The sequence below is a fragment of the Rana temporaria genome, chromosome 2, assembly GCF_905171775.1.
Source record: "Rana temporaria chromosome 2, aRanTem1.1, whole genome shotgun sequence".
In the NCBI taxonomy this organism is placed as follows: Eukaryota; Metazoa; Chordata; class Amphibia; order Anura; family Ranidae; genus Rana; species Rana temporaria.
In genome coordinates, this window is record NC_053490.1 from 63,517,616 (window position 1) to 63,526,162 (window position 8,547).

Genomic DNA, 8,547 nt, shown 5'->3' on the forward strand with positions numbered 1-8,547 from the left:
AGACGCTATGTGCTCTAGTCCGTCCTTACCTCATGGCCTTCCGGGCCTGAGGCCATGTTACTGCAAGCTCTTCAAGTAAGCCCAGAAGCCTGTCTGGGGCCTACTAATCTTGAGGTGGTCCTAGGCTGTCTTGCCTGTTTGGAAGAAGCCGAGCCAAGCTGAGGAGATCCAGGGGAGGACCCTTGCTGGAGAGAGCCTGGATGAAGGCTGGTCTCTCAGGAGGGCCTGGTGACTTATTTGGAGGATGCAACTAAGCTTAACTACCCTCACAGTACTGCCGGTCGGCTTAAAGGTTGTGGTACTGTGAAGCTCTTCTACAAATCTACATCAAGGAAACTAGCTACTGAATGATAAGTCTGTGAGAGAGAATTATCCGTGAGTTCCAATTGGCTGCTAAGTCTGTGAAAGAGACTTGTCCAGGAGTTCTGCTGGATGCTAAGTCCTGTGAGAGAGGCTTATCCAGAAATAATTCTGGTGGCTAGGTCTGTGTGAGAGACCTATCCAGGTATTCAAGATCTTCTAAGAGAAAGCTGTTTTTGTCCTTTGGATTCAAGGAGTCCGCAAGTGATCTTCTAACTTGTTCTAACTTCCCATTAGCCCTGGGGTAAATGTAAGCTCGCTCCCTGTCCCTGGAGGTACCTCTGTGCTCCCAATATACCCAGGGGGGGCGCTACAGTTATATATTTGAATATATTACTGGTAATATATTGCTCAGGAGAACACAAAAAAAAACAACCAGAAGGGTTTTTGCTGAGCGTAGGTTTAGGGGCTATTGAGTTAAGTGCAGGGGTTAGTGTTTGGGTAGGTTCTAAGGCAATGGAGCTTGCTGTAGTCAAAGTTGTAACCAGATCACTGCTCTGTGGGGGGAAGGGGTTCTGGGGATAGTTACTATTGCACAGTGGCCTCTTTAAAACCCCACTGGATTCCTGTGCTCAGGAGATCGTTTAGAGCAGAATTAGGTGTAGCAACCTCCTCTAGTTACAGTAGGTTGTTGGGCTAAATTTAGTTTTTTACTTCACTGGGCCGGATTCAGAAAGAAGATACGACGGCGTATCTCCTGATACGCCGTCGTATCTCTGAGTCCGGCCGTCGTATCTATGCGCCTGATTCATAGAATCAGGTTACGCATAGATATGCCTAAGATCCGACAGGTGTAAGTGACTTACACCGTCGGATCTTAGGCTGCAATTCCAGGCCGGCCGCTAGGTGGCGCTTCCATATCTTTTACGCGTCGAATATGCAAATGAGCATTTACGCCGTTTCAGAAACGAACGACCGCCCGGCGCTTTTTTTTTACGTTGTTTGCGTTTTTCCGGCGGAAAGTTACCCCTGCTATAGGAGGGGTAAGTGCGGCGTATCCCATGTTAAGTATGGCCGTCGTTCCCGCGGCCGGACGTAATTTACGTTAACGTCGAAACAAATGACGTCCTTGTGACATCATTTGGAGCAATGCACGCTGGGAAAATTTGCGGACGGCGCATGCGCTGTTCGATCGGCGTGGGGACGCGCCTGATTTAAATTGTACACGCCCCCTAGAATTTGAATTCCGCCGGGGAATTTACGATACGCTGCCGCAACTTTAGAGGCAAGTGCTTTCTGAATAAAATTGTGGCGGCGTAACGTGAATCAGATAGGTTAGCGGATCTTTAGATCCGCGTAACCTATCTGAATCTAGCCCACAGTATTCAGTGAAGTAATTGATAGTTTTGTCTGATCAGGGTTTTCTAGCTGAGTGTTTGATTCCTTCTGCTTCAGGGAGGCAGGGAGAGTCAAATGACCACTATGAATATTTTTCTTCCCCCAACCAATCCTTGGAAGGAGGCATCAAGAAGGTAGCTAGGGAGGTCGTAAGTGTTTTGACACCTTGCTATAATGTTCTTCCCACTCCTGGGGGGTTTCAGTTCTCCAGGCAAGAATTTGCAGTGTGGGCCTCAGCAGATGCTGAACTGAGAGCCTGGAGAAGATTGCCAAAGGATTATATATGCTGGGGGCACTTTCCTGAAGTCTTGGTTTGGAGAAGGATATTTTGTCTCCCTCACTGATGCCACATAACTGATCATGGTGAATGCTCAAAGATGCATCCTGCACCAACACTATTACTAGCCTGATCTGTAACTGCTGTAGGCAAACCAGCAGCTTTCTGCCTAACTGCAAGTTAAAGTGGTTCTAAAGGCAGAAGATTTTTGCCTTAATGTATTATATACATTAAGTTAACCCCCCGCAAGCGGCCTCCCCATCCTCCCATCCCCCTATACTTACCTGAGTTTGATCTCAATCCAGCGATGTGCGCGAGAGCCAAGGCTCTTTCCACTCTCTCCCTCCTCATGTGTTCAAATACAGCAGTGGGAGCCATTGGCTCCTGCTGCTGTCAATCACAGCCAGTAAAGCCAGTAAGGAGAAAATAGGGGGGGGGCTGAGCCATGCTTTGTGTGTCTTATAGAAACACAGAGCTGGCTCAGGAGTGAGCACACACAAGTACCCCCATAACATAGTGGCTTGCTATGGGGCCCACACGCCAGGGGGCAGGAGCAGCAAACCCGATAAGAAGAGGATCGGAACTGCTCTGTGCCAACCATTGCACAGAGCAGGAAAGTGTGACATGTTTGCTATTTAAAAAAAACAAAGCCTTTGAAATCCGTTTAAATTTAAAGGAATAAATTGGGGAGTGCAGTGAGGGGGAGCTGGTTCAAAATTGGCACTGGGCATCTACATTTTTTATTTGTGCCACCACTACAAACAAGCTTGTGCAAGATGCATAGCTGCACTCGTCACCAGCTCTGTTACTGCCCTGAATGAATTTGCTGTAGGTGAACCAGCACCTCTGCTCAGTGGTCAGCACAGCTGAGAGAAGAGAGCTGAGTGTAATCTGAGACCTGAAAGTAGGGGATGAACACACTTTCTACTCCTCCTATAGGGAAACATGCATGGCCGAGGCTGTTGATCACCTGCTGTGTGCAGTGGGGGGGCAGAAACATCCCCTGGGATTTTCTGGTGGATACATTTTCAGAAGTGACTCATGCAAATAGCAGAGTGAGGAGAGAAAAGCTAGAAAGCACAGTAGGTGCTTTGGATTGAGGCAAGTACACACTAGAGAAGGTTATGTTTCGTTCATTTTTCATATCAGAAATTTGCAATCACTTTAATTATGCAAGCACTGTGGCTGTCACACTGACCATTGGCTTCACTGGAGAGTCGATGGTCTGAAACAAGCATGAAGCCAATGAGGTCTTGAAATTTTGAGCTCCATACGTATTCTAGGTATTTGACTAGATAGTGACGCAAGTATCAACATGATGTCCCCAAGTCAGTAATTGTAACTCTCATATTTGTATCATCACAGGTTTTCCTTTAAAGCTAGACGTGGCCAATCTGCTGGCTGTCATAAAGGCAGGACAGAAGCAGCCTTTCAAAATCAATAAAACTTTTAGAGAATAACTTAGTGACATTGAACCAACACACACAGCAAAATGTGTCCAGAGGGAATACAGAGAAAAGTCAATAGTATTCAGCCAGTAGAAGATAATCATACCAGTCTCCAAGCAGAAGATTTAATCACAGTAATCTGCCAACACTACAAGGAATTAGTCCATAACTTTCACTTAACTTATGCGAGTTATGCCATTTCCTAAAGTAGGATTATTCTTTTTCATTATGCCATGCCTTAGTGCTGCCAAGTGAATGACTGTCGCATATCCTGTAGTGTTTTTTTATAGCACATTAGAATAGTTCACCAAAGCTTATTGTGCATTACCTGAATGTTCTTTTTACAACTGTTTAGGAATTCACTCAATGTGGCATTCCCTCAATCAGACTCTTACTAGATGATCTGTGCATTAAAGGTTTCCATTATCAGTCCATTACTTAGCAATATTAGAACTTAGGCTGTCCAAAGACCTCCGCATAATCGGACTGATATCAGGCATAATCCAACTTTATCACAAAGGCTGAATGTTCCTGTGCTTGTGAATGCGGAGCAGGGGAGGGAATATTGTTAGTATTGATGGGCACAAGAGTTGCTTTTTAACATAAAAGATCCTGAAATTGGAGAGGTGAATATTGTGATAGTGCTATATTCCTGCCACTGGGTTAATGGGAATAAAGTTTACACTGGGTTCTCAAAGGTGCAAGCTGAAGGGCTCTAGAATGTCAATGCTGAACTGAGAAAATCGTTTTTTTCTGTTTTCTCTGGGATTGGTAACTCCCTGTTTGGGGTTTGGAGTCCAGAGGCTTTGAAGAGTCTTGGGAGGGTAGAAGTCTCTAACCCTGGGTCTAGGTTTTAAAGAGGACCAGTAGGCTGTGTGTGCAGGTTTGCACAGCCGTCATAATTCAGGGCCATGTGCAGCCTTCATAATCAATGACCTGACAGATGAGGTCTTACTAATGATTTATACAGGGTGAAATGATATCTCTCTCACTGGAGTCCATACCTCTCTTAATACAAGAAAGCACTTTGCTGCCTTTGGAAGCGGCAGCCTGGCATTGCATGCCATTAATAAGCTTATGATCACCCAGAACACCCAGATCCTTCTCCACCATTAACTCCCCCAGTTGTACTCCCCATAGTATGTACGATGCATACATATTCTTAGCCCCTACATATTTTTTCATTTACAGTATCAACTAGACATGTGCACTGCCGAAAAATTCTTTCATTTTCGTTTCATTCATTTTTATTTTTCTTCATTTTTCGGGTCATTCGTTATGATCGAAATTCGTCATTTCTAATAAATTCGTAACTTTAAAAAAATTTGATTTTGTTATGTTCCATTCGTTAAGATGCAGTATTCGGAAATTCAGAAATCTGAAAATTCAGACATCCGAAATAATAACTAACTAACTAATAACTATTAAATTATAGGTATTGGAATTGCCTTTCAAATTTGGCTGTTTATGAACGTAACGAATACTAATTTATCCGAAGTTACAAGTTATGCAAAATAACGAATGCCTCATCTAAATTAATGGAACGTAACAAATAATAATTAATAATAATAAAAGTTTTTGTTATTATTATTATTTATTATCATTAATTTGTTACCTTTCCATTCATTTAGATGCGATATTAGTTATTTTGGATCATTCGTAACTTCGGATAAATTCATATCCCTTCCGTTCACTAACAGCCAAATTTGAAAGGAACTTCCAATACCTATAATTTAATAGTTAGTAATAGTTATTATTATTATTAGTTGGTTATTATTTCTGATTTTCGGGTTTTCGAATTCTCAAATTCTCAATTTGGAATGAAACGAATTGCGATGTCTTGATCTTACCTTCAGATTTTCATTTGTTTGAATTTTCGGATTTTCATTCTTATTTTCAGATTTTTGGAATTTTGGAATTTTCTGAATTTAGAATTTTCAAATTTTCAGATTTACACATTTTAATATTTGGAAAAATTTGTTAAAGGGGTTTTCGTTAATTTTAATATTTACAGATTATGAATTTGTCTAAATTTGTTTAAAAACAAATTTGGAACAAAACAAATTTGCACATGTCTCGTACCAACATTAAAACTTATTTGTCCAAGTAAACAGAGCATTGAGGTTGGCTTTTAAGTTGGAAACATCCTGTAAGGACGTTATTCCCCTCCATAGCTTGGTGTCATCTGCAAAGACTGAAATGGTACTTTTAATCCCAGACCCAATATAATTTATAAAATTTACTAAAAGTAAGGGTCTCAGCACTGAACCTTGGGGTACATCACTAACAACCTTAGACCATTCACAGTATGAATCATTATTCACATTTCTCTGAATATGGTCTTTTAGCCAGTCTTTACCCTACACATTTGCCGTATTTGGGGAACTGTGTCAAACGCTTTTGCAAAACCCTAGTTTGCTACGTCCACAGCCACTCCTTTGCTTACCGCCTCATAAAATGAAATCAGATTTGTTTGACAACTTTTGTCTTATATAAATCCATGATGGCCATTGCTTAAATTTTTTTTTTCCAGCAAAACTCATCTATGTGGTCTTTTATTGAACTTGCCAGTATCTTCCCAACAATAGAAGTTAAACTAACAGGTCTTTACGCCAATCTACGACACTGTTCCTCCCACTGACACCAACAATGGGGCACTATTCCTCTCACTGACACCAATAATGGAGCATAATTCCTCTCACTTAGACCAACAATAAGGCACTATTCCTCCCGCGAATGCCAATGATGGGATAATATTCCTCCCCTTAACACCAAAGAGGGGACGCTGTTTACTCCTATTGACACCAGGACATGTTCTAGTCCCGCTGGCCACAGTGCACCCCCGTAAGTTTAAAAGACAGTAAACTGGCCCTTTGTTTAGAACGTTTGGGGACCCCTACCCCAGACAACCATCATGCAGTAAGGAATAAAGGGCCCTATCATAGGCTTGAAATGGTTGCCCATCTAAAACCAAGTTCTCATCAAAACAAATAAAGTAAGAGGGATAGCAAATGACTGACAGCAAAAGCTGTTTAGGAGGCACCTGTGTTTCCAGCTGATGTCCCCCTAACATCACCTAGACTCTGAGGTCTATCCACTTCTATGTAGAGAAACTTAAACATGCATGAGCATTTTAACATGGTGGACAGAGAGGTGATTTTATGATCTGGCAAATGATTACTTTAGAAAAGATTCTATTTACCGTATTTATCTGCATATGACACACACCCTAACTTTAAGAGGGAAGTTTCAGGAAAAAAACTTTCCAAAGCCCCTTGTGTATAACACGCAGGCATAGTTTACCCTCTATTTTCAGGGTAAAATAGTGAGTGTTATGCCGCGTACACACGATCAGGCTTTTGCCCGGCCAAATCACATCGGAAATCCGACGGAATTCCATCGGAAAAATATAGAACATGTTCTATATCTAAAGTCCAATGGAATTAATCAGAATTACTGATAAAAAAACCTCAGATGGGGCTACACACGATCGGAAAATCCGATGGAAAAAGTCCATCCATCGGAAATTCCGATCGTGTGTACGGGGCATAATACTCCAATAAATACAGTATATAACAGGTTTTGTAAAACTTCAATTGGCTGTAGAGGTATAGGTACAGACGCGAGAGAAAGGGAAGAAAACGTTTGTGAGCCATTAGCTAGCACTGTTATCTTAGTCATTTTACTGATCCCACAGGCTCACTTTAGGGCATTAAATGATCGTTGTCAAAAATCAATAATGTCTATAGGCACTACAGCAGAAGCCACACAGTCTGAAATAAAAAGCCTGTCCATTTGGCTGTACTTTTCCAGCTCCTAACTATTGTTCCTTTCTGTACTTCACTCATAGCTATGACTAAAGATGCCCTCTTAGGAAGTCTTCTGCAGCACATCCATTGGTATTAGTGCATCAGGGGAACTCTTCATACAAGAATCTTTGAAGCTTCACTTTAACTAGGACAACAGTCACCACACTGTGTCTACAAAATTAAAATTGTAGGGGGGTACAAATCTGGAGAGTCATTTTATTCCTTTTGTGGGTCTAATAAACATACTACTGTTAAAGTGGAAGTTCAGCCTATTCTTAACTAAGCTTAAAAGTCCTTCCCCCCTCCCCCATTCTAAATCCTATTCTATCTACCCCATGAAAGGAAGATGTGTATACTTACCTATTGTGAGAGCGATCTAGTCCAGTCACATGATCTCTCCAGCTTCAATGCAGAGGAGAGATCGCCAACAACAGCTGCTTAGCCTGGGCACTGACATCACCCATAAACTTATTATAGGCCACCCTTTGTCAGCTGTCCCTCCTGTACACTGAAGCCACCACTGAGAGCTGATGATGAGACTGGACTGGATCGCTCTCAGAATACACAGCTTCCTTTTATAGAGTACATAGAATAGGAATTAGAAGGGGATGGGAATAGATTTAGGCTTACCGTATTTTCCGGCGTATAAGACGACTGCGCGTATAAGACGACCCCCTAATTTTCCAGGAAAAATGTTGGTTTTGGGATATACTCACTGTATAAGACTACCCCCTTCTTACTAGTCTTTCTGGAAGCTGAGGGGTAGCCAGAACCGCTGACAGAAACAGGCTTTTTCAAATCTCACTGTGCCCCCTCTCTGTGCCATCACTTGCCCCCTCTCTGTGCCATCACTTGCCCCCTCTCTGTGCCATCACTTGCCCCCTCTCTGTGCCATCACTTGCTCACTGCCCCCTCTCTGTGCCATCACTTGCCCCCTCTCTGTGCCATCATTTGCCCCCTCTCTGTGCCATCACTTGCCCCCTCTCTGTGCCATCACTGCAAACGGTGCATTAACTCACTTTTTTTCTGAATAGCAGGCGGTGCGGTGCGATGCGATGACAGTCTCCGTGCTTCGAGCGTCAATGATTTAAAAGACGCGCCTTCTCCTCAGACTGTCCTGTGTTAGGCGGAACACAAATCTTCCCAGCAGCGCCTCTGTTCTGTGTTCCGCCTATCACGGACGTCTTCTCATCTCGTCCGAGGATGAGAAGGCATCTGTGATAGGAGGAACACAGAACAGAGGCGCTGCTGGGAAGATGTGTGTTCCTCCTATCACAGAACACACTGAGGAGAAGGAGTGTCTTTTAAATCATTG